This window comes from Sylvia atricapilla, chromosome 1, assembly GCF_009819655.1.
Source record: "Sylvia atricapilla isolate bSylAtr1 chromosome 1, bSylAtr1.pri, whole genome shotgun sequence".
NCBI lineage: Eukaryota > Metazoa > Chordata > Aves > Passeriformes > Sylviidae > Sylvia > Sylvia atricapilla.
This window is the reverse complement of record NC_089140.1, coordinates 145388997-145411288: the sequence shown is the minus strand read 5'-3', so window position 1 is coordinate 145411288 and position 22292 is coordinate 145388997. Positions and strand designations below refer to the sequence as shown.

General features: G+C 43.9%; 1 protein-coding gene across 13 annotated transcripts in view; it reads left to right on the top strand.

The window, feature by feature from the left end:
* Positions 1 to 3360: 3360 nt before the first annotated feature.
* The window catches only part of ST3GAL1 (ST3 beta-galactoside alpha-2,3-sialyltransferase 1), a 77938-nt gene continuing 59006 nt past the window's right edge, over positions 3361 to 22292 (top strand). For 4 of the 13 annotated variants that reach the window (XM_066336395.1, XM_066336402.1, XM_066336377.1 and 1 more), the window contains exons 1-3: positions 3361 to 3538; positions 18945 to 19010; positions 19306 to 19431. The gene's annotated coding sequence lies outside the window, so the exon portion shown is untranslated. Of the gene's footprint in view, positions 3539 to 18941; positions 19011 to 19305; positions 19432 to 22292 lie in introns of all 13 variants that reach the window. The other 9 variants (XM_066336435.1, XM_066336454.1, XM_066336445.1 and 6 more) reach the window with 4 other exon arrangements.

The following is a 22292-nucleotide window of genomic DNA, read 5'->3' as shown; positions in this document are numbered from 1 at the left end:
GAAACAATCCTGCCACTGAGGGAACAGCTATAAAATAAAAGAAAAAAATGGCTACTTAAAAATATAGAGAAGAATGCTTTACCTCTGCACAGTTTCTGAATTTTAAAATATGAATAAAGGTCTGGATCTCCACTTGGTAAAAGCTGATACAGCTCCTTTGAAGTCCACTATTCCCCACCAGCAGTTGAAAGCCCTGGCAAAGACTTTAGAATAGATATAGTTTCTCTACATAAGATGACAAGCAAGATTTGCATGGTTAGTTCAAACTATTCCATATTCACTGAGCTGTTGAGGAAATACTGTTTGTGAAACAAATCCTGGATTCTTTCCCAAAACCATCTAAATGACACTTGTTAGTGAAATGCTACAGCGTGAGGGAGATTGGATCCAGCATGCTGGGCTGGACCCTGCTGTAATTCCGATAGAGTTACCAAAGAGCACTTGTTACCTCCATTCTAATTGGGGTGCATCAGGGAAGTTGAGAGCATCTATAGGAAAGGAGTGTAACACTGATATAAAAAAGAGAAATAGGCTCCACACTTGCTGTTTCAGGTGGATTTGGTCTTGTTCTTTGCTCTCAGCAGGGGTGGTTCTCTTGCTCTTGGCTCAGGTGCTGGCAGAGACCTGTGGATCTTCTCCATGCTCTGCACTTCTCCATGCTACACCCATATCACTGTGTCATGCCTCCCTGAGGCACCTCTGGGGCAAACACACTCCTCTTCCATGTTGCTTTACAGAAAGGAGCCTTTCTGAGCAAACCCGGGCACTGCAGAGCTCAACTCCATATCTCCTGCTTGTAACTTGTGACAAAGGCTGGTGTGGCTGGAGGGGTGCACCATATCTTAATTCTTTTATGCTCCAGAGAAATGGTGCAGAGACAGGACTGAAAACACAGAAAAAAATACTCACTTCCTTCCTTCAGTCGCAGAATCATAAAATAGTTTGGATTGGAAGGGATCTTAAAGACAATCTCATCTCAACCGCCCTGCCATGGTCAGGGACACCTTCCATTAGACCAGGTCACTCAAAGCCTCATCCAGCCCAGCCTTGAACACTGCCAGGGATGGGGCATCCACAGCTTACTAGGCAACTTGTGCCACTGTCAACTTGATTAACTATTAATTATTAGGACATTCTTGGCGGCTGGGTTAAACTTCCCTCGATACAACCTAGTGAAAATTTATGTTGTATGATGATAAATCAGCTGTTTTACTAGATACATTCTTTCTTTTCTGTTAAACTCATGGACAGACCATGTGTGGTACAGCAGGTAGTGAAATGCAGAGTGCTCAGACTCATTTTTCTCATCACTCTCACTCCCTCTTCTCCCCCTGGAAATGCCTGGGAGAAATCTCCAAACCTGATGCACAACACTATTACTGGTAAGCTGCTCCCTAGAGATTCTTTTTCGTAAACAGTCCCACTAACCCATTATTACTGTGAAGCAAATGAAGCATCAAATTTAACCAATTTGCCTGAAAGTATGAGAGTGTCAAGGCAAAAAGGTAACAGAGATGCTAACAGACAATCAAACTGGAACTCCTCATCCCATCTCCAGCAAAGTGTCAATCATCTCCTGGGAAAAAGCAGTGAACAGCTTTTTAACAGACTGTTTCCACCACACAATAATTCCTTGTATTGATACATTCCTTGTAAAAGAAGACTAATGTGTTTTTTTTTTGTTTTTTTTTGTTTTTTTTTAATGCTCATTACTGTAAATTAAATCCCTTCCAAACCCTCTTTATGAAGGACATAATACTCTGCTGCTCTTCAGTACCCAGAGGCAGGATTTAGAGATGGGGTGAGTCCCTCGAAGGGCTTGTGAGGGCTCATGCTCCCTAAGCAGGCAGCTCAGGCTGTCACAGGTGCTCTCACCTGCATGCAAATGTCTGCACAGCGCGGCACACGATGTGACACGGTCTAAGTCCACACTCAGGCTTTTACTAATACAACTCTATGGAAACAAGCTCAGTGGTGATTGATGAATTACAGCTCCTACATAGCACGTTACAGTTTCCAGTGGAAGTACCTTGTGCTGGATTTAATAAACCAACAACCTGGGCAGCTTCAGTAACTAGATTAATCACCTGTAAACTCATCTGCCTGGCAACGGGAGTTGTGCACTGACTGTCCAGTGTTACAGAACATGTTTTTCAGAGCTCAGGAATGCATTCTTCTCTCTGATATGTGCTGTGCATGTTCACTGTGCATATTTGCCTCCCTGCAGAAGGGTGGAGGAGAGAAGATCAGAGATCATTTGCTTCTTTGGAGGTGCTATAATCCCCCCACTTCTAGTCATGGCCCCAGTCTTTACACATCTCATGGCTCCAGTCTTTACACATCGACACTAAAAAAGCCAACAACATGTTGTTAAATAGTTTCAGCAGACACTTTATCACTTGAATGTATCTGTCTGGGGGATTCTTTAATGATGCTGTTTTGTTTTTTTTTTTTTTAATTCTACAGTTTTTTATAGTCACCTTTAAAATGTCTGATGCTGGGCAGAAAGAAGAGGGCTGAAGTACCTCTTGTAAAAACAGGCTAAGGGTCGGGATTGTTCAGCTCAGAGAAGAAGTCACTGGGGAGACCTTATAGCACCTTTTAGCATCTACAGGGGCTGCAAGAAAGCTGGAAATGTTTGTTTGTCTGTTTTTTTCCCAAGGGAATCTAGTGATAGGGCAAGGGGGAATGGCTTTAAAATGAAAGAGAGTAGGTTAAATTAGATATACAGAAGATATTCTTTCCTGTGAGAGTAGTGAGATGTGGGACCAGGTTGTCCAGACCAGTTGTGGATGAGCCATCCATGAGTGTTCGAGCCCAGGCAGGATGGGGCTCTGAGCAACCTGTAGACAGCAACCTAATACAAGGTGTCCCTGTCCATAGCAGAGGGGGTCTAAATTAGATTATGTTTAAGACCCCTTCCAGCCTAAACCATTCTATGACTTTGAATATCGACTATAAACTATTTTTATTAGGGATGTCACTTAGACTTTCTGCCCTGAGAAGCGCCCAATTTCTTTCCACTTTCCCTGCCGCGATCGCCTTTGGGATCCACGCAGCCCAATTTCAGACACAGCACTTTGGGGGCTGTGGGGAGCACAGCCGTCCCTGGCAGGTGACCCTGGAGGGAGGACCTGAGGAGAAGCGGCTTTCACCCGGCGGCGCTCGGGGCGAGTGCGGGCTCCCATCGCACCTCCCCGGGAGCAGCCCTGCTCAGCGGCCCAGGGGGCGATGGGAGGGGAATGGGGGCGATGGGGGGCGATGAGGGGACGGTGACGGGCTGTTGTGGGGGTCCGCCCCTCCCGGCCCGGCCCCCGGGAGGAGCCGGCGGGGCCCGCGCCGTCCACGTGGCCGAGGGCGCGCTATATGAGCGGGCAGGAAGCGCCGGGGAGGGAGCGAGGGGAGGGACGGGGCGCCCGGAGCGGCTCGGCGGGCAGGGCCGCCAGACACACGGACACACAGACAGCGCGGCGGCGGCCACGGCGGCGACCGTGTGTCCGTGCGGCCATGGGGCTGGGCCGGACCCCCGCACCCCGCCGTGAGTACCGCCGGACCCTGTCCCTCTGGCCCTGCCGCCCTCCTTCCTCCCGCTTACCTGCCAATGCCCCGCTCCCCGCTGCTGCGGAAGGCGCGGTGGGAGCCTTCCCAGCCTCCTGACTCCTCATTCGGCTGTTGAGTTGTTGGGGTTTTAGAAAAAAAAATAATTTCTGTTATTTAGAAGCAGGAGCGGCCCCGGCGCTGGCGGAGCTCGCAGCATCCTCCGGTTGGGTGCCGCGGCACTCCGGCGCGGGGAGACTTCTCCCCATCCAGCCGGGGTTTCCCCTCTGGCGGGAGGCAGAGGGGAGGCGGCGGTGCCGGGGTGGGCTCCGGAGCAAGGGGACACCTTCGGGCGATGCTCGGGGGGCGACAGCGCCGGGGAACCCCCCTCCAGCTGCCCCACGGGGACCGGTCCTGCCCAGCGCCGCCGCCGGGCGGGAGCCGCGGGAGGGACCAGCCCGGCCGAGACCTGTGCCCTGGTGGTTTTATGTTATTTCTTTCTCGCCTGGGTAGGCTGTGTGCCGGAAGAGTAAAGCCGGTGTTACTCCGTTAGAGGGCAAAAAGCAGACTAGCTGTCTTAGGTATCCGCTCACACGTTCCTCCTTGCAGAATTATTTTCTAGAGGAGCATAAATAACTAATCCTCGAGGTCAGCAGTTTGTCTTTATTGTGCTTGGTATTTTTAACTCAGTGGCAAACATCCATCCCGCATCCTTAGTGTGACTGTGTGTAGTCTTGGCACAAATGAAAACAAGCCAGTAAAAACAAAAAGAAATTGCCTCGATGTATATTTACTCATTTGAGGAACAAGATTTTTTCAACTCTTTTGAATTGTATGTATCTAGTATACTGAAATAACTCATTCACATAATTTTAAGTCTGAAATTTATATTTGTCTGCTGGGCACATATGTTGAAGGAAAAACCTCACTAATTATGGATCTCTCAGAGAGATTGGAAGGGTGATAAAGCCGTTGTAATCTTTTGGGTCAATTTTCATAAGCTCCAAAAGCTCTCTTTGAAAAGGAAATTAAATTTCACTGTACAAAAGGGACAGGAGATTCAAGAATACAAAAAAAGAGTCTCTTACTCTCCTTTGATCTTGTCCTCAGGAGTTCATTTACTTTGGTGCTTTTCAGTGACACAAGTTAAAATTAAGAGTTGCCTTTAACCGGGGTCTTGCTGCCTGTTGGCATTTCGGGAGGTACTCAATTAGCAGCACACTCCTCCTGTGCATTATTTACACAGCTTCAGCTGGAGGAGTGACTCTTTGTGAAGTATCTGCTTGGAAACACTTCACTGGTTACAGCCACAGCATCTTATGCCAGCCAGTACCTTCCACAAGGCAGTATGTTCACCCCTCCTCAGCTTTTCTGTCCCAGTCCAGAGCTGATTGTGCTCTGCCCACTTTGCACAACGTCCCCGCAGAGCAGCTCCGGCCTTAGAAGAAGTTGGGGGTGGCTCTGGGTTCTTTTTCCTGTTTTCAGCAGAAGCAGAATGTTATCTGCAGGGCACGGCTCCCCTCCGGGCTTATCTGGCCGCCTGACAGTTTTTAGTCTGCTGGAGCACATGTCTAGTTGGTAGCTGGGAGTAAAGGAGTGGATTTGTTTAGTAGTTTATAGCACATGTTTTCTTGATTATCCTGGAAACAGCAAAACCCCAGCGTAGGTCTGTGGTGAACTTGGTGCTCTGTTTCTCTGCTGGTTTCTCATTTTGTTTGCTCTGCTTTGGTGCTGCTGTAGGGTAACATTTCTGTGTCAGGAGGTTTAAATCCTGTGCCTCAACAAGTCCCAGTCTATGGTTCTGCCAAACCAGCTTTGAAGTTACCACTAAGTTTTTAAACTACAGTTCTGCTAATACACATTTATTTTTACCTTTTTCCTTAGTAGTGAGTAGAAGCATTGTCTCAAAGTGCAAAAGAGGAGAGAAACTGTATTACCTATTCTTTTGGCTCATTCACTTGGTGCACAATCTGATTCTGCAGGGGAGACAGCGAGTTGCCCTGTTTGTATGAATTTGTCACACATCCCGGCCAGAAACGAACTCGAAACCTTCTTTGCAGTTTTTTTTCTCCAAACTTGATTATACTGCTAATGGTAATGGCCTCTCAATTGAGGAAGGTTGCTTTTTAAACTAAGCATAATTTTATGTAAGACTTGGTATGTGCTTATCAATTTTCTTTTTTTGTTTATGTAAAACTGAGAGCAACTTGAGAGGAAATTAAGGTCATGCAGATGGCAGTTCCATCTTCTAGGTTATAAAAAACATCTTTTATGTCAAGTGAGTTGCAAATGCTGCCATTAAATGATAGTAGAAATGAATTTTTACTCGGATCGTCTTTTGCACTTATTTTCAAAAGCGTAGTGAAGCAGAAACCTGCTTTTAAAAAGCAGAGGAGAGAGAGCAAACTCAGCTCCACAGCATATTTCAAGTGTTGTTAATCTCACCACCTGGTGGAGCTTTTCATGGCTCAGGCTGAGGGAACTCTGAAAAGGATACGTTTTTTGTCTTGTTTCAGCACTGTCACATGCCACGTGTGGAGTTTTTTCAACTCTTTTCCTTTTCATACCAGACTTAATTAATTTTCTATGTCTTCTGTATCTTTTATACTTTGCAGAAGGCAGCATAGGACTATTGGTGTCTGATCTGAAGCAGCAGATAGATGAACTGGTGAAGTAGGGGGATAAAGTTTTCACCTTCAAGTACTTCTCAAATAGAAGAAATATTTTGGATAACCAGCCCCACTGCCAGGATACACCTGGTGAAACCTTTCAGTGCAAGCCCAGTTAACTTTGTACTAATAATTTTATATTTTTATATAACTATTACTATAAAATATTTTTTACTGTAAAATATTTGCTAAACAGCCTGTCAATCAAGCTTGCAAGGAGCAGAGAGGCAGATATACTTTGAACTGATCTGAGATTCCTGATACAGGTTACTAAAACATGGGAATGCATTCCAGGAATTAAAGGTCTCCCCCTCTGCCACAGTCTTGCCTGACTGCCTCAAAGCCTGTCTGTTATGTTTATGGTGTGCCTCCTAACTAATAAACAAAAGTCTGACTCACAGGTATGCAAGCTGAAAGTAAACTCTGGGGTTATCTGCCAGCTCACAATTCAGAGGAATTGCTTACAACAGCAAGAAAGCTCCTTGATCCATACAGACATTTCCTGTGAAAGACATGCAGCCTCGCTGGCAAAATGCTGCTGTAAATGTTTGTATTGTTCTTTTTGCCACAGTGCCTGTGGCAGCAGCCAACACACCAGTGGAGGCCATGGCTGGCCTAGGAATGTGACTGCTCCCATCTAGCCCTCCAGTCCTGGCAGGAATGGTGTGCCTGGTGCCCCTGGTGGGATGCACAGCTGCCTTTGCAGCCCATCCAGAGCATGTCTGCATCCCTCTCCAGGCTACTTTGGGGTCTGATTCATTGTCCAGGAGTATCTGCTCTGTATCACCCAACCCATCTGCTCCAGGGAGCTGGGAATCTCCCACCAGCCTTCAGGGATCTTGGCTTCCCAATCATGGTCTCTCAGAGCTGTTTGAACTGCCCTGGACTATCTGTCCTTGTCTTCTGGTGCCAGTACAGCAAGATGTGGCTGTCTGATATCTGGTGTTGTATTTGACACTTCAGGAGGGTGGGTTCGATGTCCAAAGTATCTTCAGTGGCACACCTAAATTGTGTTTGGCAACTGAATTGACTGTGTTTTCTGGGCACAAACCTCTACCTTGTGAAATATACACTTGTGAAATAACACCTTATCAACACAAGTGTTCTCTCTTCAGGGTGTGTGTCTGTTAGTTGTTCAAAGTTGTCACTTCTTGTGGCTGCTCTTGTCCTGATAAGGGCTCTGGGCTGACCTGGCACTGATTAACAGCAGCCACAGAGGAAATGCTGTCACCCTTCTGGTCACCTTCTCCACTCTTGCCTCAAGCTCCCCTTTCCACTGGTGCCAAGTGTCCCATGCTCTGGTTCCTAAGTAACAAACTCAAGTTGCTTTGTGTAAAATGTTGTATAAAACTTTGAAAAGCTCTTTTAAGTCAGGGCTGCACAACCCCCTCAAGCTGTGAAATAGCCATGGAATGTGGAAAATGGGGGGGGATCTTGACAGACAGGAAGCTCTTTTAAAAAGAAACTCCCCACAGTATTGGTAGAAGCTTGCTCTGAAGCATGAGTTACAGTTAGGAACGTCATCAGTTGTAAAGACTGTAGTAATTGTTAAAATGCAATTCTGGGGGAAAGGAGGGTGAAGCAATTCTTTCCTGGCTTTGCTTCACTTTGAACTGCCTGTGATTAAGTTGCTTCGTCTGGACTGACGTGCATGTCCTTCCTCAGGGAGAGGAAGATTTGTGCCTTGTGTATGAGAGGACCAAACCTTTGAGCAGAGAGGAGTTGCTCTATTTCAGGAAATCTGTTAACCTCATCAGGCCACATCTGTTTCTCTGGGCTAGTCCCACAGCTCTTTCTGCCAAGCAATTGCAAGATATCCTAGAACGCAAAAGAGACACAACATAAGTGGTTGAAAGCTGCACCTGGTGACAAATGTTTGAAGTGTAGCTGTCTTTCTCTGAGGACGTAATATCAATAGAATTTTTTTGGAGGTTTTTTTTGTAGTAGTTTTTCTATCTCTTTGGAAGTCCTTTGTCCCAGCAGGTTTTTCAGTGCAGGCTCAGTACTCTGTAGCTTTCCATCCCAAAAGATTTGAGGGGAGGACAAGGAGGAATGGGTGATAAGTTGGAGCCCACAGGATCCAAGCACAACATTTCCCAGCTTGCTGGTGCCTGACAGAAGACTGCTGCTGGCATAGAGGTGACCACACATACTCTTGTTACCCCCACACATACATTTATCCTGCAGTGGACTGCTTATCCATCCCTTTGGAGGATTATTCTGCACAGTGAAAAATGTCTCGGTGACACTGAGGTATTGAATCTGATGCAATTTTAAAATGTCTCTGGACTAAATAATTGCTGCTGACATTTTTTGAGGATCCGTGGAGTTTTGTGAGGTTTTTAATATTTGTTTTTAGAGCTTTGGTACACCAGTCCAAAACAAAGATTTTTCCTTTTAAAGGACACTACATTATTTCTAGAGGCTGGGTCTTTAATCAATGACTTAATCTTACTTATCTGAAATACTTTGTGTGCTGACACATCACAGTGCTGTACTAGCTTGAAAAAGAAATCTAATTCTATCAAATCTGCCAGCTCAGTTAATATGACCCTGCCAGGGAAGCATAAGGCATCACCTCCAGTTCTTTTAGGAAGGTATCAGATTCCCCCTGCCAGCTCAAATTCAAAGCATGGTATGTGTGGCCAGGTTTGGATTTTAAAAAAATTTACTAAGGTACTTCTTGCATCCTGGCATATAAAACCACAGATCAAACTGGAAGATGTCTTCTGAATATTTGGTTGAAATAGTTTGGGTCCTACAGACAGTCCTTTGGTATTAGTCTTGAAGCAGAGACCTGTGTTACTTCACCCTGAGAGTTCTACAAACTTGTTTAAAGAAAATGGTGTAGGGCTACCTGCAACTTGAGTCAGGGCTGACCTGACAGGTTTTGTCTCTTTTTTGACACTCTAGAGTGCATCCAAAGATGGCAGAGTGTAATAAGGGCACCAATGTCTGTGTTTTAAATTGCTTTAGCCTGATGGGGGATATGGTGATGCCTTCTATGGAACCTGCAGCCTGCATTACTGCAAGACTTTTGCTGTAAATACTGTCACTCCATGCATCTTATGCTTTCTCTTACTAGAATTTCACTTGAATCAGTTCATGCAAATTATCTGACTTAGATTATTTTTTTATTTTTTTTTTTTTTGGTGACAACATTGAGAAAAATACTCATTTACATTGAATTGAAGCAATTTTTAGTTAAGCAAAGGCAGGTCAAAATAATTACGGTTTTGAGAAAGTGATGCATTGTTGCTTTTAGATTTACTTTGTCTTAATTCCAGATCTGTTTCAAAACTCTCAGGTAGTCAAAATTACTCATTTTGAAAGAACCAAGTTTGCCTTCAGAGATGTCAGAATGATTCCTCTGAATTTGATGTGACCTGCATTGTCAGAGTTTGTCAGCCAATGGCAATACTGATATTAAAGCTAAATTCAGTTGGGTTTTTTTTTTCTCTTTGAAACTATTTTTGTAGTGAAGTTATTATTCTTTGGAAGGTTTACCTTGTTTTTCTCTTCAGGGACAATTCTATATATTTCAAGTAAGAAAAGGATCTCTTCTGCTCCTCAGTCTAGTGCTTATTAGAAGAATCAGAACTCTTTCCTCTTGATCTCTCTTCTCTTTTCACCTCCTGTATCCTCTGCTTGTCCCCTTCAGTTAAAATCTGCCTTTATTGAGAAGCACTGACTTTATGATCAGGGCTCACTCACTTATGGCTTCACTCTGTCTGTTACAACAGACCTGCTGCTCTTCTCAAGCAGCTTGCTTGATTTTAGCCTAAAAAATTAACCTGAGAAGTGAAAATGAACTTCTGCTTGTCCTCTATCCCATTAACAAATGTTCACCTTCAAATTTCAGACTAATACTGAAGGTTACCTACTATCTCCAGGGGATCAAGCGGTAGCACAGGTGGAAACACAAAGCAGGTAGATACTAAATTTGCAGGCAGGGTATTGATGTGTGTATAGCAGCTGAGACTGCCACAGCCATTGGAACTCTGCAAGTTACAGAATTATAGAACATCCTTAGTTGGAAGGGACCCACAAGGATCATTGAACTGGCCCTGTGTAGGACATCCCAAGAACCCCAGCCTGTCCCTGAGAGTGTTTTTCAAGCGCTTCTTGAGCTGTGTCAGGTTTGTGCTGTGATTGCTGCCCTGAGGAGCCTGTTCCAGTGCCCAGCCACCCTCTCAGGGAAGAGCCTTTTCCTGATGTCCAACCTGAACCTCCCCGGATGCAGTTTCAGGCCATTCCCTTGGGTCCTGTCTCTGGTCACTAGAGAGAAGAGCTCAGTCTCTGCTGGTCCTCTTCCCCTCATGAGGAAGCTGAGCCTCTCCCCTCAATCTCCTCAGGGCTGAAGAAACCAAGTGACCTCAGCTGCTCCTCATATGGCTGCCCCTCAGGGCCCTTCACTTCATAGTTCTCCTTTGAACACTTCCTAATATTTTCCTATCTTTCTTGTGCTATGTTGCTGTTGTGGTGTTACAATGAAGTTCTTTCTTGTGCCAGAGAGATTGTGTTATAATGGCAACACAGACGTACAAGGGAAAACTGCATTACCCTTTGTAAAAGGTCAGGAGTTAAACAGATCCTTGCAAAAATTTCTCTTCCTTAGGAGGGCAATATTGAAATGTAAACTGGCTCTTACAAAATGTGTGGAAACCAACGTTGTCTTTTCTGGTGCTAAGAGGAAGAAAACAATTTGGGAGAGTAGTGTGAGGATGCTTTATAAATTTTATAAAAGACAGCTCCCTTCTCTTGGGCTGACAGAAATGCCTATGGTGTGGCTTACTGGTGTAAGTGGAGACTCTGCAGTAGATTCATGGAGAAAACCTGGGTAGGGGACACAGCTGTGGGGTCAGGATGGCTTTGCTTCAAGACCACAGCTACAGGCAAAAAGAAGTCAGCTCCACCAAGGTTATTCTGATGTCTGCAGTGTGGTGATGTGAAGTGCCTATGGAAGTACAAAGTGTGTAAGATATGGAGAGCTTCTTCAGAGCTTCAGGAGAGTTTTTTCTAGTTTTATCTCCATTTCTCTCCTTCCTGAGTAGGTACTGAAATCTCCTTTAGTCCCGTTCTTCAGATTTTTTTCCCTTTCATGGTTTAATTCCCCAGCAGCTAAACTCCACACAGTCACTCTCTCACATTCCCTGCAGTAGAAGAGAACTGGAAGGGTTAAAGTGAAAAAACTCATGTGATGAGATAAATTTGTTATGTAAAGCATAAGCTGCACATGGCCAGCAAAGCAAACTAAGGAATTCATTCATCACTTCCCATGGGCAGGCAGTTGTTCAGCTATCCCCAGGAAGTGAGGCCTCCATCCCACACCATGGTAAATGGGAAGATAAATGCCATCACTCTGAACATGCCTCCCTTTCTTCTTCTGCTCCCATCTTTGTATGCTGATCATGATGCTGTGTGATGTGGCCTTGGGTCAGTTGGGGTCAGCTGTCCTGGCTGTGTCCTCTTTCAGTTCCTTGTGCACCTCCAAGGACTGTGGATTGAGGAGCAGAAAAGGCCTTGGCTTTATGTGAACTCTGCTCAGCAATAATGAGAACATGCCTGTGTTATCAACAGTGTACCCAACACAAAACTAAAACAGCCCCATACTAGCTTTGAAGAAAATTAACTATCCCAACCAAAACCAGCAGAGTCCTTCTTTTGGACATTCTTCCTCTCATCCATCCATTTTCCACAAATTCTCCTTGCTCAAAGAGAACAGACTATTCTTGCAGCTTCCACCAACTCCCTTCCTCCCATGCTTTGTTCTCTGAGTGCCAGGATCAGAGTGAACTGAGACAGCAGGAGAGCCAGGGACATTTAAACTTTGCATCTGAGGAGAAGTGTGTGGTGGTGGGAGGCCACATTTATGTCTGAGAGCTTGGAGTGAAGGCCTGCCCCTTCTCAGCTCCCTGCTCCAGACTTTCCAGCTGCAAAGGACAGTATTTTGGTTTCCTGGAGGTTTAGTTCAGCCTGTAAAGTCACTGGAGATTCCAGTAAAGGTGTAAACATTGCCCTTTTGACCAACAGCTTGATTTTTGAACTACGTAAGTAAAGGGAAATGTACCACACAGGAAAAAGAGCTTTAGAGAAGAGATTCACTCTCTGCCACTCCATTGAGTGGTGCAGTCAGTAAAGATGTGCAAAAGCACAGCTGATGCAATATAAGTCATCTATATTTCTGGTTTGTTTACTACAATGAGGTTATCAATCAGCATGGTGCTGCAAGGATTGTGCAATTTGGTGCTTTATCCATGTTCATGAACTGCTTTTGCTTGCCTGGATCCCAAGACCTTACAGAGGAACATAGTGAGTCAATGACACTGTGGCTGTCACTGCAGATTTTCTGTTAAAAAAATATGCAAAAGTAAAAACTGCTTCAGACCCAGAGTTATAGAGAAAAAGCCTGTGTTGCGGTGGCAGGATGTGTGAAATAGCAGCAGCTTTACAACTTTGTGGTAAAACTATGAGGATGCTGGAGTGCAGCTGTCCTGCACCCTGCTGTTAAACCCATGTCTCTCCAGTTCGAAGACAAGGATGTTGTGTGAGACAGTGTGTCAAATGCTGTGTTCAAGTTCATGTAGATGATGCCAATGCCTCTTCCCTCATCCTGTATCATTGTAAGACCCTTGAATGCCCATTGTAGAGGGCCACCAGATTTGTCAGGAACAATCTGACATAATGCTCACAATTCAGACAGTTAATTACACTGACAAAAGTTGGGTGTTAATGCCCAGGTAAGACGCTGATTTGTGTTTCTCCCAGAGCGTTGTAACTGTTGTGTAAAATGTCCAATGCTTCAAACAGAAATTACCTCAAGCAACTACATAACTGGTTGTGAAGCCAAAGAGCAGAGGAGCAGGATATGGATACTGGCTGTTGAAAATACAAGGTTATTGAAAAACAAAAGGTGATACAGTAATTGCAGAAGTGGCTAAAACGCTTGGAAGTAGCGGTGAAACAAAGGAGTTTAGGATAAGCTGCTTCTCCCCAAGGCCAAAGTCTCCTGTTGATACTGAGTTGGGTACTGACAGAGGATGTTGTTATGCAATTGTAATTCTTGAATTGAAATTCATTTTGGAATGTTTTTAATAGAGAAAAAGGATTGAGGTCTGTATAGAAAAGAATCAATAGGTTAGAATTACCAATCAAACTCCTTTGGAGGGGGATGTCTCTGTTTCGCAGAGCACCAGAAGTGGCTGCTTGTTTCTTCCTCTGTTTCCACCTGACCTGCTGCTGCCGTGGGAGAGATAGTCATTTGCTGAGCTTCGTTTCTGCTGTCTTAGAACTTTTTCTTTGCTTGTAAAAGGTCTGGAGGAAGAATTCTATCATAGGATCAATTAAGTTGGGAAAGATGTCTAAGATCATCTAGTCCAACAATCAACCCAGCACCAACACCACATAACCATTAAACCGTGTCCTCAAGTGCCACATCCACAAGTTTTCTGAACAACTGCAGGGATGGTGATTCCACCAGTCCCCTGGGTGGCCAGTTCCAATTCTTTACAACCCATTTCATGAAAAAAGAAGTCTCAATGTTCAAATTTTACTTCTCCTGCTGCAACTTGAGGCCATTTCGTCTCATGTTGTCACTTTTACTTGGGAGAAGAGACCCACCTCCACTGGGTTACAACCTCCTTTCAGGTAGTTGTACGAGAGGGAAGGTCTCTCCCCAGCCTCCTTTTCTCCAGGTTAAATGCTCCCATCTCCCTCAACTGATCCTCATAAGACTTGTATTCCAGCCCCTTCACCAGTTATATAAAGCTCAAATTCTGCCAGATTAAGGCAGAAGTGCTCAGTGTGGCCACTGCCTCTACTGTTCCTTGGAGAAAAGCTTCCCATACTCCACTGACAGTAGCCCTTTGTCCCTTTGGCTAAAAATACCCAAGTCCTGTCTGTGGTGTCTGTCATCACACTAGCTGAGAAACAATCCTAAGAAATTCGCCCCATTTTCAAGTTTTTATCTTGGAAGAAGGACAGTTGTCTTGTGGGAACAAGCTGGACCAAGAGTTGCATCTTGGTACAGCAGAAAGCAGTTCTTAGATCCTCCTCAGGCAAGCTGTCAGAGCCTCAGACTCTCAACTCTTCTTTTGTGTGTGTGTGAATTTTTAAAGAGGTATTGCTCAAAATGTCTTTTTTCTGACTTATCTTACCCCACACAAGCTCAAAAGTTCGCTGTATTTTATGAAATAAACCCACCAGGCACAGCTTCATTTTTTGAAAACAGCTTTTCATTAAGGTATAACTTTCCCTGCCTTACTCTCAGAGCCACTAGCCTTACTTTTGGCATGTCTCTGAATTTGGAAATTTGTATTGTGAGTCTGGCTGTTGTCTGCCAGTATGATTTTTACACCTTTACTGTCTGGCTTGGAAGTTTGGTGGCTCTGATATGCAGAAGATATCAGTGTGTATCTTCAGTGAAGAGCTTCTTATGGAACAGACTGGAGCTGGAACCAGACCCCAGGCAACTTGATGCGCTTGCTATGGGAGTTGGAGGGTTGCTTGGCAGAGGGGCACACCGTGAGGGTGGGATTACCAGGGTGGCCACTCCTGGAGGAGCCCAGCTGGCTTTAGGAGGCAGCTCTCTGCAGGGCAAAGCTGGTGCCATCGGGGCTGGTGCCACCTGCTGTGCTGCTGGCAGCCTCCTCGCTGAAACTGTGAGATATGGCACACTGCCAGCGCTGCCCAAGGGTTAAATTTATTGCAAAACCAGCAGAGATTTGCTTGTTTTGAGAAGTATCTCTTCCACAGTTCCTCATCTCCACAAAGGGAACCCACCCAAATTTGCCTTTGTTACTTTTGTATCTGATCAGGCTTCAGTTGACAGCTCTAGTTCTTGAAGCTGGAAATTCTGTTATTAGGGCACTGACACTTTTCTGAATATTAAAAACGTCTTGCTTTTATAGCTGTCAGAATCAATGTTTCAGGTCTCCCCCTCTAGCTGCTGTGCTCTCTTGTGAGCTGATTGCTACTCCTGGGCAGGTAAGTGTTGGCATTGTTTTGCCTGGCACCAACAATACTGACTTCCAAGGAAAGGAGGGTGTTTTTGCATCTCAGCTCAAGTGCCGTGTTTTGTTGATGATACTCCTCTGTCAGAAAAAAAATGTGCATAACACCTTCCCCTTTCTCCAAGAGAGAATAGGGTCGTGCTCAGTAACCTTGAGTATAGACTTGTCATATCTAGTGAGCTCATTAGAGCTTGATCTGCTCATTACCTGGAGACTGTTGAAGGCAAGACGAAAATATTTCAGAAGTCAGCAAGGGCAGCATGCTTTCCTCTGAGTGAGCATGAGAATGTTGTTCAGCACGTGTATTTGAATTGATTTCTGGAGCTGACATCTGCTTACTGAGGTTTACAAAGCTTGTGGCTTCTTGTAATATGTAAAACACATGGCATTTGTATGAACTTGTCAGTGGTAATTCCCTTACCCAAAGCCAACAGGACTTCCATCTGTATAGCAGAGCCCTTTCCTTAGAGCCATCAGTCATCACTGTCTAAGACTCTAGCTGAAAGTGAGTAAAAATAAAATTTTCTTTTTTACTCTTCCCTTCACCAAGGAAATTCTTTCATAGGTGTGACAGCCCTTCCCGGTCCACTTATAGCTCCCATTGAATTTTAGCTTCTTGTCCAAAATTGTTAGGATGTGAGATGATTAATAAGATGTTCTTCCTCAAAGGCCACAGGACAAGGAATCTCTGTCAGTAGTACATGGTGGAAGATTTCAAACCTGATGGGTGATCTTTAGGGCATGCAGCAGGCACCCAGGGAGTGTCTTGGGTGTTGACATTTGGTTTGGATTTTTTTCAGGAGGTGCAGAACAAAGGCACAGCACTGGCATTAGCGTTAAAGATGTCCTTCAGCCTGCCCAATTGGCTATTTTAGGAGGCATAAGTGATGTAAACATCATGGCAGAGAGACTAAAAGACTTGCTGTGGTTTAACCCCAGCCAGCAACTAAGCAGCACTGTCTCACTACCCCACCAGGGGAACTAGAGGGAGAACTGGAAGAGTAAATGCTGGAAAACTCATGGGCAATGTTAAAGACAATTGATAGGGGGAAACAAAAGCTATTCACACAAACAAAACAATGAAATAATTTCCTGCTTCCCATTGGCAGGCAGGTGTTCAGCCATCCCCAGGAGACCAATAGTGACTTAAGAAGACAATGGACATCACCCCAAATGTCCCCCCTTCCTTCTTTTTCACCCCACTTTATATACTGAGCATGATCTCATGTGGTCTGGAATATCCCTTGGGTCAGTTGGGGTCACCTGTCCTGGCTGTGTCTCCTGGGCTCCCAGTCTTCTCACCACCACGGCAGTATGAAAACCGCCCAAAACACAGCCCTGTGCTGGCCCAAATCAGACACCGCCCCACACCTACTGGAGCAGTGTTTATGCAGGCTCATGCTTTCCTTCTCAGTGGGTAACTTCATAGCTCCCCATCACCTGTAGGATTTGTATCTTATCGAAGCAGGATGCAGATTTGTCACTTGGCTTCTTTCACCAGGATTCTCTAGGTGCACGCTGAAAACCAGTATGTTAGCAGGAGTGCACCACAGCATCATAAATGGCAAGTGGCATCCTTTTGGTTTAGCTGAACAGAGATAAACCTTTCATTAAGGTGGTGACTTGGTTTCTGAGCTTACCTAAAAATAAACAAGGTGCTGACTGGCATGATTTTATTTTCATTGGCTGACCTATCAAAGGGGTCAGTGTCAGGGAAAGGACACAAGTTACTTTCAGATGTAGAAATGCTGGAATTTCCGTTGAGATGCTTCCTAAGGATATTGCAGGCATCCAGCAAAGGCTCTGCTTGTTCTTTCCTTTGATATATGCCCAGAACCAGAGACAGATGCTGTAAAATGGAGTAATTAAATGCATTGATTTCTTGTAAAAAATGGTTATTGTAGTTAATTTTACAGTTTGGGGGTAAGGGGGATCTTTAAGCATATCTTCACTCTGTGTAATTTGAAGGTGGCCTTTTTTCTCTTTTTCTTTTTGGTGTTGGTTTGTGGAGGGCTTTTGGGTTTTTTTTTGGTTTTGGTTTTTTTTTTTTTTTTTTTTTTTTTTTAAAGCACATGGCTTATTTAAGAGCTTTATAGGCAAAAATATTTTGCAATGTCAAACATCTTCTGTAGTGTGTTCAGAGCAGGACTTTCTTTGCTCTTCAGCTCAGAGTGCTTTAGACAGAATGGGAGAAGGACATGAAGGAGAACTGTGTTGTACTTAGCAGAATTAGAATAAGCCCACAGGCACATGGTTTGTACTTGTTAATTCCAAGAGCTTGAATCTGATCTCCCTCCTACTAATCTCTAAAGGGATTATTCCTGATTTACACCATCCTGAATGAAATCAGAATCTGGCCCTGAAAGCCTGTTTGTACTTCAGACATTGTCTCAAGGCAGCTAACCTGCAAATATGAAAAGGAGACCTGTGTTCCTGTGTGTTAACTGTTTGAATTTGTCAAGCTAAGTCAACTACAGCTTGTTTAGCAGGGAAATGGTACTGCAAAACCTCAGGCTAGAACCCATTTACCTCTATTGGACTAATAGGAGGCAATCGGAGGATCCTCTTTGGCACAACATAGTCCTCTGTATTTGCATAGTACCTTTCATCTGAGGATATTAAATAACTACTTCATTGCACTTCTGGAAGCTGTTCAGCCAGACAAATCTCTTTAATGACCTGCTGGGACTCTGGTTGCTAGCAGTGAAGCAAAAATAAGTTAGTACATTGAGTCTCTGGTCATGAGTGGCATCTGTAAGAAGAGGTCTGCAACCTAGAACAGTGTGAAGCTGTTAGCTGAAAATACTGGGGTTTCTGGAAAAAAAGCTATGTCATACTTAGCTGCTGAGAAGAAAACTGATTTTTATTAGCAGAGGTTCAGTTGGTGTTCACTGAGACAGGTACCAAAAGCAAATGTACAGTTTCAGGGCGGGAAAGCACAGGTTGCCTTTAAGTCATCATGCCAACTCCTTTATGGCCCCACATTAATATTATTTTTGTTCATGTTTTGGTGGTTGACATGCTCATTTTTAAGGCTGTGTTTATATTGCAGTTAAGGGAAGGTTGAAAACCCTTTCACGGGGCTGCTCTAAAGGAAACTGGTATATTATTATATACCTGTGCATATTCTCAAACGACCATGTTTGTCATTCTGCAAAGCACAACTTATGTGTTGTGACACATTTGTACAGTGTTTGAACATAGTAGATACAGCCATACAGTGGGAACCAGATGGGTAGCCCCATGCAGTGGCCCACCTATTTCCTTTTAGATTTTGATCTTGAATTCTGTTATCAGTTCAGATTTCTTAGTAACTGTCTCTTTGCCATGTCAATTTGAGATGCTCCGAGCTTTAGACTGCAGTAGTTAGATGACTGAGAAAGGTCCTTCCTTCATGGACTGTAGGATGTCTACATCTCATGATTCACCCAGCACGATGGAAAAAACCACTGAACTCTGGGACACTTACCAAAATGGTTCAGTATAGGAAGATTTTGCTCACACTGGTGCAGTTATCCCATACAAACATTTGCTCCTGCTGTGGTTATGGCAATAAATATATTGAAACAAATTTGACATGCACCGTCATTTGTCTGGAAAATACCCTTAATTTTCTTTACAATAAGTAAAAAAGTCTGCTACTTCCTCAAATATGTATTTAGTTTTATTGCTAGTCACTCAAAGTTGTTAGCCGTAGCTGATGTAAACCCTGCCTGTCTATCAGCAGAGACTGGAGGAGCTAATGACTGCATTCCTGGAGATGAGACTTCATTGATTCAAGCTGAAACAGCTGGTGAGTGATGCTCTGAGGAGTTAGCGTTAGAATAAAAAAACCAGTTGGCTTTGTATCTATAGTTTATATGAGTAACCCAGAAAACTCTTTAGTGAGATCTCTGTATTTTTCTGTTTTCCACAAAATAATCATAATCATCTCTGGTCAACATCTCTCTACTTTTCTATATTTACTTCATATAAACCAGAGTAAGTCCCATGTAAGCAAATGTAGGATTTACTGGGGGAATAAGAATTCCTGGTTAATCCCACACTCTTCAGCAAAGCTCTCCCTTCCTTCAATCTTGCCTCTGCAGCAATCTGTGCATCAACCTGGGTCCTCTTCAGTGAAAAAAGTGACACTGAACCTTCCTTGGAAGCTTTTGCTGTTTTATCGAATCAAATTCTCTAAAAATTCTCTCCATCTATATTTCCACTATAAGGTAAGAAACATTTTTCCCTGTTTGTCTCTGCTCTCAGCTGGTCTCACAGCTGTTGCCACAGCTGATGTAAAGGTGGAGAAATTTTAAAATATACCACATACCAGATATAAAATCTACTGCCTTGCTGAACTGGCTGATGTTGCTGAGCTGACATTTCTGCAGTGTAGGAAAAGCTGCATATTACTGGCCAAGCACTTTGTAATTTTCTGTTATTTCTAAAATGGATGTGAGCAATTGGAAATATTGAGTAATTTTTAATTGAAGTGATATGATCAGGGGGTGATTAGTTTCTGGAGTGCCTTGGATGTATGCTATGTTATAGAGACAAGCCATCTGGAGCAGGGCTGTGGTTTAGCTGCTGTAATGAGTACCCACGGACTGCAGTGCCAAAATGACCAGGTTTATTACATCGATGAAGATCTTGAGTAATTCAATTCATTTTCACAGATCTAAATGAACTAAAATGAGAACATAATTTGGCCTGAAGTTTTAGTTTGATGCTCTTAATTATTAAACCAAGGATCATTGATGCATTTTCCACTATGCTTAAAATAACCAGCCACAGCAAATCAGGCTGTTGAATTCCTTCCTCTGCCTGCAGCTTTTACCAAATTTGCCATGGCCAGGATTTCACCACATTTTGCCTGGATGGCCAGTGTGACTTCATTAGGTGCTTCTTGTATTTGCTGCTCCTCTCACCTGCTGCTCCTCACACTCTGCCTCTGACCTTGGGGATAGGCTGGCAGAGGAGAAGAATCATGGAATGACAGGATGATTTGTGTGGGAAAGAACCTTTAGAAGCCATCTAGTCTCACCCCCCTGCAATGTGCAGGGTCACCTTCACTAGATCAGGGCCCTGTCTATGCTGACCTTGCACGTTTCCAGGTGTGGAGCACCCAGCACTGCTCTGAGCAGCCTGCTGCAGTAATACTCTCACTACTGGGGATTACTGGGCAGAGGAGTCCCACCATAAATCTGTCTTAATCACAAAGTTTGCAGCTTGCATTGCTGCAGGGTACCTGCAGCAGCCCTGTTTGTGTTGCCAGGCTTGTAGCTGCTGGACTTAATTACTCTGAAATTAAGACTGATTTGTGGTATCACACCAAAATTAAGCCTCCCCTCTTCCTGAAGTTTTCATTACACAGTCTTTGGGCTGAAGTTTTGATCAGTCGTGGTGATTTGATGTACAGCCCTGAAACTTGAATCCAAAGTGCTGCCCTGTTTTCAATGTATCAAGGTGTGTTTGGAGCAGTGAGGGTTATTGGAGAAGTGACTGGAAGTGGCTGAAAGAAAAAAAAAAAAGCAAACAATCTTTGAGAGTGCTTTGATCTGAAATCAAATATCTGCACCGAGGAGGCAGTGTATTTTTAGGAAGAGGGCACAGGCTGCATGTAAGTAGATGCATTCTATTTGATGTGCTGAGATCAAGGTGTCTGAGTCTTTAACTGCTCATCTGGCCATCTTATCTTGTGTTTTCCCTCTTAATTTTTCCCTTGTGTTTTAAAATTGTTTTTCCCACTTGTTCTGTGAAACATTATTATGAAAGCCAAGTCTCCTGAAACTCAAGCAAGCTTGCTTGTGGCACAACAAGAGCAAAGAGGTGTCAGAGTTTTCGTTTTGCATAAAAACACATCACTTATTTCCTTTTCTTTTTTTCCTCCCCAAGCTTGTTATTAAATGAGCAGTATTTAATGAAGCATTTAATGGAGAAAACAAAGCAAAACAACTTCTGTATCCTCTAGATTGTTCCCAAATCCCTGAATAAAAAAAAATTTAGAGATTAAAGCCCTTGCTGTTTCCTCTGTCATTGCAAAGCAATAATGAGCAGAATTTGAAAAGCTCTGCTCTCTCCTGGTTTGGAGTACCAGTCTCTATCACAGCATCAAACAGCCATGCCAGCACTTTTCATGGTACCAGATGATTAAGTTTCATAGCAAATTCTCCCTCAATTTAGTGCTGCTAATGACTATGTGAATGAGACTTACAATATAAGCGCAAGTTTGAAATCTCAGCTTCAGCATTGTAGCTTAAACAGTTTTACAGGAAGAGGCTGTTGGGAATGTAAGCATCAGTTTAAAATTGTCAAGTTTTCCAGTTTTTATTGCAATTTCCCCAAAGCCACACAATCCACAGCAGACCCAGGAATAAATTGCAGGAATCAGGATCTTGCTGTAAGCAGGGACAAGTGGAATGCCCTGAGCACTGCACATGATGAACAAGCCAGTGGTCTCTTAGCAAGAGATGAGTCACTGGGGTAATTCCTATTTTAAAGAGCAGAACTGGATTCATGCTTCAAGCAACCTCAGACAGCCAAAGAGGAATAAACTTCAGGTTAAAACCTTATGTTTTGTGTCACTACCTTCTCCTCCTTCCTTTTTACCCCTGCAGTGACAGTGTGTCAGAGGGTAGCAATAGGAAGGGGAGCAATAAAAACTTTGCTGTGTGTGGGAATAATAAAACCCAGCAAGGTCTACACTGTGAGGTCTCAGTCTGCAACAAGAGAAATAGAGCACTTGTCTTGCCTTCTGATGTACAGAAGAGAAAAACAGAGGCAGGTTTAGATGGAATTTTAACAAAATGGTTTCAGTTTTGCAAGCTGCAGCCTCACAGCCTTTAATGTACTGGATGAGAAGAATGAGTGGGTTGTTTATTGTGAGGATGGTGAGACACTGGGACAAGCTCCCAAAATGTTGTGGTTTGAAAGTAAAACGAGTGAGAGGCTCCAAGTCAGAAATGCAATTTAATGAGAAGAAAAGGGAAAAAAAATAAAATAAATCAAATAAGACAAAAGGACTACTGACAGAGTCAGAATACAACCTAAGCAGGGTGATGGAAGCAGTCCAAGTGAGGTGGTCTTCCTG